Raw genomic sequence first — 10,564 nt, forward strand, 5'->3', positions numbered from 1 at the left:
CATTCAGGATTTTTTTTAAATCTATTTAACTCTATTTTACATGCTTTTGGTGTGAAGGTGTCAGAGCTCCTGGAACTGGAGTTACAGACAGTTTTGAGTACCACGTGGATGCTGGGAATTGAACCCAAGTCCTCAGGAAGAACAGCTAGCACTCTAAACCGCTGAACCATCTCTCTAGCCCCTCTCAGGATTATGAAAACTAAAAACTGAGCAGTAAATTTGTTCTGTAGTTACTTGATGCCCAGGTAAGCAGATTACGGAGGAGGGGTGTTGGTGCTGGAGAAAGTCTTCCAAAGATTCACCATAAACAGCAACATTAATTCTGCTAGTTTTCTAAACTACCATCTAAAATTCCAGACTCACACCTAACTACCATGTTTGGCACTTCAAATTCAATTTACACAAAACTGAATTCATTCTTCTTATCCCATTCCATCCCAAAATATCTCCCTCCTGTTGTATATTTTTCTCCTATAGTCACCCATATAGCCTACCAATCAAGAAATCCAAACTCTACCAACCAGCTAGTTGTGACACCCTGCCCTTACCCCTACAGTCAATTACCAAATTCTGATTTTTAACCTCTAAAATTAATTTTCCAGTCTTTCCCTTTAAAAATCTATCCTCTGAACTACAGAAATGTACCTATTCCTCTTACCTAGTTTCTCATCAACTGCTTTCCAATATAAACTAAATTCACTGGTAAATATGTACTGCACTGTGTGTGTGTGTGGTGCAAATACAAAGAGGTGTTCATGTGTGTTGATGTTCCTGTGTGGAAGACAGAAGAAGACATCAGATGCCTTCCTCAGTCTTTTCTTATAGAACTTGGAACGCACAATCAGCACCAGAAATCCACCTGTCTGTCTTCCCCAAAGAAGGTTTCCAGTCAGTCTTTCTTCATTGTTTTTTTGCTGTTATTCTCTGTACTAAAGTAATTATAGCTGCTGACACTCTAGGCTCTCTACCCACATTTCTGTTCTCTTTACCACAAATATTATTTCAACTAATTATCTCGTTATCCTCACTGTTTAAAACTCAGCCTAAGTATCATAGAACCAATAAAAGAACCACCCCCACACCCATAAACTTCTGTAAACCCTGAGGTCATCTTTCCTACCAAATTACCCTAAAATAATCTCCTTCAATAGATTCAATTGCACTTGACAAAAGTGAGTCCTGATGGCCAGGACAGGAGATGTATGAACCCTTGGCTAAGCATGCAGATGCACTGCAATGAATTAAAAAAAAACTCTTTTTTTTAAAAAATATTTATTTATTTATTTATTTATTATGTATTCAATATTCTGTCTGTGTGTATGTCTGCAGGCCAGAAGAGGGCACCAGACCTCATTACAGATGGTTGTGAGCCACCACGTGGTTGCCGGGAATTGAACTCAGGACCTTTGGAAGAGCAGGCAATGCTCTTAACCACTGAGCCATCTCTCCAGCCCCCCAAAAAAACTCTTTAAAGCAATGATCTCTAACAACCTGGCACACACAACCAACCAGTCTCCCCTGAACTCAACCACAATTTTCTTCCCAAGTCTTTCAAAAAAAAATCTTGTGAGAGAAAATTGTATCACTGAAACACTCAGAAGTACATTAAGAATGCTTGCTTACAAAATTGGGGCAAATTAATATCTCTGAACCATCTCACTGACCCAAGCAATTTTTAAGGCAGATAGTTAAATTAAAAATCCTCTTAGGTTACCAGATTACAATAATGGTACAAGTATTAGACTGGCTTTATCTAGGTGTTTCCTAAATAAATGCAGCAATTTCAGTAATGGTACAAGAACAAACTCAGTTAACAGTTTGTCATGGAGGTCTTCAGCACACTAATTTCCAAATAAAGACAGACAATAAAGAAAACTGTAAAAGCCGGGTGGTGATGGCGCATGCCTTTAATCCCAGCACTCGGGAGGCAGAGGCAAGTGGATCTTTGTGAGTTGGAGGACAGCCTGGTCTACAAGAGCTAGTTCCAGGGCAGGCTCCAAAACTGCAGTGAAACCCTGTCTAGAAAAACTAACAAACAACAACACCCCCCCAAAAGGGCAAAGCTAGCCATGATTGTCTATTATAAAGAATATTTGAAGCTGGGCAGTAGTGGCATGTGCCTTTAATGCCAGTACTAGGGAGGCAGAGGCAGTTCTCTGTAAATTCAAGGCCAGCGTGGCCAACAAAGAGAGTTCCAGGATAGCCAGGGCTGTTATACAGAGAAATCCTGTTTTGGGGGGAGGGGAAAATAAAAGGACTAGAGGTATAGATTCATGGTGGAGTAGTTACCTTAGTGTGGGCAAGGTCCTGTACTCTAGACAGTATCATGAAAGAAATACCATGCCAACAAGAGGGCTCAACAGCTAAGCAGTGGTGGCGCACGCCTTTAATCCCAACACTTTAATCCCAGCACTCGGGAGACAGAGGTAGGCGGATCTCTGTGAGTATGAGGCCAGTCTGGTCTACAAAACAAGTTCCAAGACAGCCAGGACTGTTATACAGAGAAACCCTGTCACAAAAAAAGGCAAGAAAACAAAAAAAAAAAAAAAAAAAAAACCCAAAAAAAAACCCAAAAGGCAAAAAACAAACAACAACAACAACAAAAAACCTCACCAAGTCTGACAATATGAGTTCAATCTCCAGAATCCACATGGTGCATCATTGGACTTTACTAAATATAAATTTTACCTTTTTGTAAAAGGCTGAGCTGGGCAAGGTGATCATATCTATAATCTTGGCATTGAGAGGACCATTACTCCAAGTTTAAGGCCAACCTGGGCTACAGAGTGAGATCCTATCTCAAAACATATATGAATACATACATACTAAAAATCAAAATGAAAGACAAGTCATTGCTCCAACCTGTCCAAATAGAACTTTAATTAAACATTTATTGCACATTTAAAAGTCTTGAGAATTGGGCTGGCAAAGTTCAGCAGGTAAAGGGGCTTCCCACCAAGCCTGACTGACATGCGTTTGAGTCCCAGAATCTACATGGTGAAAGTCAAGACCTGACTCCTACAAACTGTCCTCTCACTGCCACACGTATACCAAGTGCAAGTGCTACACACGCACACGCACAAACTCATACACATGTAGATACACATGAGAGTAAATGAATGTAAAACTTTTTTAATTAAAAAAACAGCTTTAAAACAATAAACTTAACTTTGGAAGAAATTAAGGATCCTTTTCTCCAATAAATCTAAAATTCTACAATTCTTATTCTATCTAAAAAAATCATTATTAGTGCTCCTCATCATGATACCCATGAAAGAAGCAGTTGAAAGTAGTCTAGTAGTCCATTCTCATGTACCTAAACTGAAATCAGTGTTCCACTGTTAGGGCTGCCCATTTTCTCTCCCCGACTAATTTAAGTCACTAAAGTAATTCAGAAAGAGGCTGTTCTACCACCTTATAAAAATTAAGGGCTGGGCAGTGGTGGAACACACCTTTAATCCCAGCATTCAGGAAGCAGAGACAGGAGGATATCTGTGAGTTCAAGGCTAGTGTGGTCTACAGAGCAAGTCCAGGACAGGTTCCAAAACTACAAAGAAATCCTGTCTGGGGGGGTTGGGGTGTGGGTGAACAAAAAGTCTACATACACAGAGTTAATAAAGTTTAAACCTAATTATTTTAAAGTAGTCAAGTGCCACTTTTCTTTATTTAAAAAGAAATGAGGCAGGGAAGTGGTGGTACAGATCTTTAATCCCAGCACTTAGGAAGCTGAGGCAGGCAATCAGTGAGTTTGAGGCCAGCCCAATCTACAAAAGCCGAGTTCCAGGACAGCCAGGACTGCTAAACAGAGAAACTCTGTCTTGAAAAGCCAAAACCAAACCAAAAGGAAACAAGAAAAAGTACCTGCCCTACAAATTATTGCAGGTATGAAAGCCTGAGTGTTAGAAACTCGGTAATGTTCAATCTTTCAATCTACTATAGAAAGCTATGCCTATAGTAAAATATGGGATCCCAATATAGTTAACTATCCTACTTTGACTTTATGTCAAAATTTTATTTGTTGCTGGACATGGTGGCTTATGCCTATAATTAAGAACTTTTGAGGTAAAGGCAGGAAGAACAGAAGAGGTTCAAGGTCAGCCCCTGCTACATAGACTATTCAAAGCCTGTCTGGCCTGCCACAAAACAAAATAAAAACCATTTGTCTATAAAGTCTTACCTGAGGCAACACTTAAATCCCACCATTCCTTACTGCCAGGTTCACAAAAGTACCAAAGGATTCCTGGAGGCCTAGGAGTCTCAATGTGTACATTTTATTCTCAACATGCTTGTTTTACCTAGACAATACTCTTAAATTCCACAATCTCCTGATCATAACCAGCATATAAAAGTTTAACTTTCTTTGCTAGGCAGTGGTGACACAAGTCTTTTATCCCAGCACTCAGAAAGCAGATGAATCTGAGTTTGAGGCCAGCCTGGTCTATAGAATGAGTCCCAGAAGAGCCAGGACTACATAAATAAACCCTGCCTTTATAAAAAAAGAAAATTTAACAAATTTAACTTTTCTCAATCCCACTTGTAGTTTAACAAGCTATTCTACACTTACAAGTAAAATACAATGACATTTTATCTAAAATTTTGAAAGTTTGTAATTTGTTTTGAGACAAGGTCTTTCTGTGTAGCCCTAGCTATCCTGTACTAGGTCTGTAGACCAAGCTGGCCTCAAACTCACAAAAACTACCTGCTTCTTCCCTTGAGCGCTGGTCTTAAAGGCATGTGCCACCGCACCCAGGAAAATTTGTAATTTTAAACAATGCACTTCAGAAAGAATTCCATAGAATGAGGATATATAAATGAACTCAAGCATGGACATTCTCAACAAAATCTCAACTACCCAGGGCTACCTATTTGTTCAATAACAATTCAGCAGAGTTTAAATTGAAAATGCATGTACTCAATGGCTACAGAGACGTAAATCTTTATTCCCAGGACTTAGACGGTAGAGGTAAGAGGTTCTCTGTGAGTTTAAAGCCAGCCTAGTCTACATTGAAAGTTTCAGGCAAGCCAGAGCTATATAGTGTATAGTGGGACTTTTTCTTAAGGGAAAAAAAAAAAAAGCATGTAGTCATACAAACATTAATGAATATGGATGTTAGGGCATAAGGAAATCAGGGTGAGTAAGAAAAAAACAGAAGTCAAATTGTTCATTCTAGCAGGTTTCATGCCTGTTAAACAGCCTAATTCTGGGATACGGTGGCACTAACCTGTAATCTCAGCACTCCAGGCTGAGGCAGAAGGATCTGGAGTTTGAGTAAGCTTGGGCTACATAGCCAGACCCTGACTCATTAAAAAAACAAAAACAAATGAATAAATAAACAGCCTTATCACAAATGACCCCTGTAGCCAATCCAGTTAAAATGGCTTGTTAATTTCAACCAACTAATAAAAATTACTTAGGATCATATCATATATGAGGTCCTCTTCACACGTTTGACATTTGTGATTTAAACTATCTTTTTCCCTTATATATTTCCTAACAACTTGATAAATTACAAATACAATGAGATGCTGCCTTTTTATATTCCTGGCAAACCACTACATTCTTTAACTCACCAATCAAAAGTATAGTGTATTGTAACCAAGATAACTTAATTCTACTTTATCCAATCAGCAACTGATTCTGCAACTACAAGTCTAATGTCCAGTACATCCTTTCCAAACAGGTCCAAGCCTTTCAGAGGCAGGGCCTCACATAGCCCCAACTGGCCTACAATTTGTAACTGTGAACTTGTGATTCTTCTGCTTCCATCTCCCTGACAAATCATTATAACCAGCTGATGTGGTGGTAATGAGGACCTGGGTACTATAAACCCCAGTGCTTCCTGCATGCTAGGCGAGCACTCTACCAATTGAGCTACATACCCAGCCAGATTTTTTTATAATCATCACAAGAAGCCATCTGAACAAAATCTACAGTCTTGGAATAGGTTAGGTTAATTTGGAAAAGATAAAACTTTCCAACCACCAATTTCCTAATGGTGGGAGAAAATAACACCACCAGCACAAACACAATGTCCAAAAGGCACTAGCACTGTGTGGAACAGAAAACCCTAAAACATACCTATACATTGCTATACAGCTGCAACACACAGAAGTTAAAGACTACACCACTTGGCAGCTTTCATATCCATTCAAATCATGTACAGGAAAGGATTAAGAATGTAGGGACTAAGCCGGGCAATGGTGGCGCACGCCTTTAATCCCAGCACTCGGGAGGCAGAGGCAGGCGGATCTCTGTGAGTTCGAGACCAGCCTGGTCTACAAGAGCTAGTTCCAGGACAGGCTCTAAAGCCACAGAGAAACCCTGTCTCGAAAAACCAAAAAAAAAAAAAAAAAAAAAAAGAATGTAGGGACTAGCTGGGCAGTGGTGGTGCACACCTTTAATCCCAGGATTAGGGAAGCAGAGGCCAGGTCTACAAAGTGCGATCTAAGCCAGGCAGGGCTGTTACACAGAGAAACCCTGTGTGGAGGGGGGACTGAGGAAAAGCAAAAAACCCAATCTCCAACTTCAAGCTTTACTACAGAGCTACAGTACTGAAAACAGCCTGGTACTGGCATAAAAACAGACAGGAGGACCAATGGAACCAAATAGAAGACCTGGATATCAATCTACACATCTTTGGAACACCTGATCTTTGATAGAGAAGCAAAATATATCAAACAGAAAAAAGAAAGCCTATTTAACAAGTGGACCTGGCATAACTGGTTATCAACATGTAGAAGAATGAAAATAGAACCATATCTATCACCATGCACAAAACTCAAGTCCAAATGGATCAAAGACCTCAACATAAAGCCAACCACACTGAAACTCATAGAAGAGAAAGTGGGAAGTACACTTGAATGCACTGGCACAGGGAACCACTTCCTAAATAGAACACCAGCAGCACAGACACTGAAACAATTAATAAATAGGACCTCCTGAAACTGAAAAGCTTCTGTAAAGCAAAGGACATGGTCAACAAGACAAAATGACAGTCTACAGAATGGGAAAAGATCTTCACCAACCCCACATCAGATAGAGGTCTGATCTCCAAAATATACAAAGAACTCAAGAAATTGGACACCAAAAGATCACATAATCCAATAAAAAAAAAAAAGGAATACAGACCTAAACAGAGAATTCTCAACAGAAGAATCTAAAATGGCTGAAAGACACTTAAGGAAATGTTCAACATCCTTAGTCATCAGAAAAATGCAAATCAAAACAACTCTGAGATTCTACCTTACACCTGTGAGAATGACCAAGATCAAAAACACTGATAACAACTTATGCTGAAGAGGTTGTGGGGAAAAGGGAACACTGCTGGTGGGAATGCAAGCTGGTACAACCCCTTTGGATGTCAGTGTGGCGATTTCTCAGAAAATTAGGAAACAACCTTCCTCAAGACCCAGTAATACCACATTTGGGTATATATCCAAAGGATGCTCAATCGTGCCACAAGGACATGTGCTCAACTACGTTCATAGCAGCTTTGTCAGAGCCAGAATCTGGAAACTTAAATGCCCCTCAGTCAAAGAATGGATGAGGAAAATGTGGTACATTTACACAATGGAGTACTACACAGCAGAAAAAAATAATGACAGCTTGAATTTTGCAGGAAAATGGATGGAGCTAGAAAACATTTTGAGTGAGGTAACCCAGACACAAAAAGACAATTATCACATGTACTCACTCTTAGGTGGTTTTTAAACATAAAGCAAAGAAAGCCAGCCTACAAACCACACTCCTAGAGAACTTAGACAACAATGCAGACACTAAGAGAGACTTACACAGATCTAATCTACATGGGAAAGTAGAAAAAGACAAGATCTCCTGAGTAAATTGGGAGCATGGGGACCTTGGGGGAGGATTGAAGGGGGGGAGGAGAGAAGCAGGGAGGGGAGCAGAGAAAAATGTAGAGCCCAATAAGTATCATAAAAAAATATTAAAAAAAGAAAAAAACGAAAAACAGAAAGAAAGAAGACAAAGAATGCAGGGACTAATGGAATGTAGTAGTAACTAACTTGGGAAAATCCTGGAAACAGTCTACAATGCAGACTCTGCTACCTATAAATTAAATTTTACCAAAAAACTACCCCCCCAAACAACTTAAAATACAAAGCCTGCACTAGACATATAACTTATCCGGATTCTTTCAAGTAATGTAATTGACCACATTTTAAAAAGACATTGAAAGGGCAGTGGTGGCACACGCCTTTAATTCCAGCACTTGGGAGTCAGAGGCAGGTGGATCTTCGTGAATTTGAGACCAGCCTGGTCTACAAGAGCTAGTTCCAGGACAGGCTCCAAAACTACAGAGAAACCCTGTCTCAAAAAACCAAAAAATAAATAAATTGATAACCCCTAAGTCAGCCAAACTTAAAAAGCAGTGAGCTCAGCTCACTCCTAACACTACTTCACCTAAGAGCTACATTTTACCTTGACTTTCTTTGACTTAGCCCGTTTTTCAAATGAAAACTATAATATTTGCACGTGCCTGCTTATTACTGAAATCTAATCCTGACATGAACATGAAGTACTCAAGGCTGGACCTATGGAGCAGAAAAATACTGAATGATAAACATTAACTGACATGTAACATAAGCCATGTTTTAACCTTCATTTTTATTCATGGGGGAAAACACCTATAATGCCCCAAATTCTACATGACCAAAATACTGAAAAAATCTGAGGACCTCTGTACATTTAGAAAATGTGAGCAAAAAAAAAAAAAAAAAAAAAAAGCTTCAAATTGCCATTTCGCTGCTTTTATAAAGATAACTGCTGGATCACAAACAAAAATATGTAACTTGGCATCTGATGAATCGAAGTAACAAGCAATCTACAATCTAAAAATTATGCAGATAAGCCTATCATTTCATGTCACTAATTTGTACACCGACGTAAAGGAGTAATCTTGGTTTTGCCTGACGAGCATTAGAAAGATAAATTCCTGCCTTAGAGTAACATCTACTCAGTCCATTCATCTCGGGAGTTTAGGGTAGTTTCCCAGCAGTATCTCCGTAGGTTTCCCTGCGGTACTCATTCACACATCCAGCTGCCACTAGGGCGAGAAGTAAATAAACAGCGTTTACTTATGCAATTATTTATAACAGACTCCTGGTCAAGAATGCAAAAGTAAAGTAAGACGGGCATACCCAAAGGAAACGGCACGTTTGTAGAATCCAAATTCACCCTTAACTGACCACTATGGAAACCAGAGGCCTCCCACACAGGCTGGTTTTTACTACCACTCTTGATTTTCAAAAGTAGTAATGTCAACTCAACATTTTACCAGTACAGACGACAGAAGTTCCTGTAACCTCTCGTTCCAGATTCTCAAAGGCTGTTTATAAGAGCTGAAGCAACGCCCCCCCAAAGCACCCTACAAGAATAAAATACCCCAAACATTACGTGGGCCCACAAGAAGGTTAGAAAAGGCAATCTAACTTAATTAGCCATAAGGACCACAGGGTCAAAGACCAGGAAGGTGAAATGGGGTTGGGGGTGGGTAGCAAAGTGAAATCTAACCCCAGAAATCACAACACAGGCCGCAGCCTAAGAGCTGAAGCTGGCGGGAAGTGAGCTCCCTTTCCGTTCCCAGGGGAAAGTCCAGGCCAGAACGGCGACCACACTGTGGACTTACAAGGCGCCAACAGTGCATGCCTACGGACGCGCTGGAACCGCTGAAGGCTCGGCTAGGGAAGGGGAGGAGATCCCGGCAGACGGCCCTGGGAGAGGACTGAGCTTGGGAGCAACGGCAGCGTCTGGACCAAGGGAATTACCTTCACTGTGACGACAGAAAAGTGTCTTCAGGCTCCGGCGATGGTCCCGACTGCGCAATAGGTGGTGTCTTTCCCGCTTATCCCTCAGCAGCAACAGAACCAGCTCCTTCAGCCAGTCGCCATTTCCCGCCTACCGACCTGCTGCACCGCACGGACAGGGACCCGGATGGAAAGCGGCCTCTCCGCGCAGGCGCCCTGGCTTCCTCCTCCCCCGCCCGCCACTCTTCGGCTAGGCGGGAGGGAAGGAATGCAGGAGGCCTGGGCGACAGCGGGGGGAGGGGGAGGGTGCAACTTTCACTTCCGTAAAGAGGGTGAAGTTTCTGCCGCCCTAGGAAACTCACCGGCACGAATTCATGACAAAACAATAAAAATAAAAATAGAAAAGACGAAAAGGCGAGCCGCAGGGCCTTAGGGTCCGCGAGTTGGACGGGACGCAGCTACTGAGTGGAGCACGGGGCCTGGGGGACGTTTGTACTTCGGAGGCCTCCGTAGCGGGCTGCAGGGTGGTCGCAGGGGGCGTAGGGAGGAAAGCGTTAGCAGCGGAGGCGGGGACGCCGGGGACGGTTTTTCCCTCCCGCCGCTAACGGAACCGCCTAGGGCCGAGCGACGAGGGGAGCGCGCCCTCGCCGGGGAGGCGGGGTTTAAGAGCGCGCCGAGCGCCCGGAGGCCAGGGTTAGCGACTGGGAGGCGGTGGGTGGAGCCGGCTGGAAGGGGCGGTGCTAACGGCTTGGCGCGCTGGAGCCGGAGCCAGGGACCCAGCCTGGTCCGGGTGCTTTCA

At 42.0% G+C, this 10,564-nt stretch overlaps 1 protein-coding gene across 1 annotated transcript in view; it reads right to left on the bottom strand.

The window, feature by feature from the left end:
• The window catches only part of Ctdspl2 (CTD small phosphatase like 2), a 54,465-nt gene extending 44,118 nt beyond the window's left edge, over positions 1-10,347 (bottom strand). Inside the window, exon 1 of the mRNA XM_038330185.1 lies at positions 9,787-10,347. The gene's annotated coding sequence lies outside the window, so the exon portion shown is untranslated. The remainder of the gene's footprint in view (positions 1-9,786) is intronic.
• Between the last annotated feature and the right edge of the window lie 217 nt (positions 10,348-10,564).

Source organism: Arvicola amphibius, chromosome 5 (assembly GCF_903992535.2).
Source record: "Arvicola amphibius chromosome 5, mArvAmp1.2, whole genome shotgun sequence".
NCBI lineage: Eukaryota > Metazoa > Chordata > Mammalia > Rodentia > Cricetidae > Arvicola > Arvicola amphibius.